The following is a 230-nucleotide window of genomic DNA, read 5'->3' as shown; positions in this document are numbered from 1 at the left end:
GGTCTCCAGTCTTGGCTTCCCGGGGGGAGGGATGGGGGCAGAGGGGGCCGTGGCCCTGCGGTTTCTGGGGACAGGGCCGCCCTTTGCCTGCCACGGGCTGCACACCCCCAGTGCCCCAACACAGCCCACAGCTTAACACCTTGTCCTCGGAGCAGGGAAACCTTCTCTGAGACCACCCCCCAAATCGCACGCACCAGGCGTGCTCTGTCCAGCCCCCGCCCCCCAGCACG

The sequence above is a fragment of the Ursus maritimus genome, unplaced genomic scaffold (genome assembly GCF_017311325.1).
Source record: "Ursus maritimus isolate PB19 unplaced genomic scaffold, ASM1731132v1 scaffold_2, whole genome shotgun sequence".
NCBI lineage: Eukaryota > Metazoa > Chordata > Mammalia > Carnivora > Ursidae > Ursus > Ursus maritimus.
The sequence above is the reverse complement of the archived record's forward strand: the minus strand, read 5'-3'. Positions refer to the sequence as shown.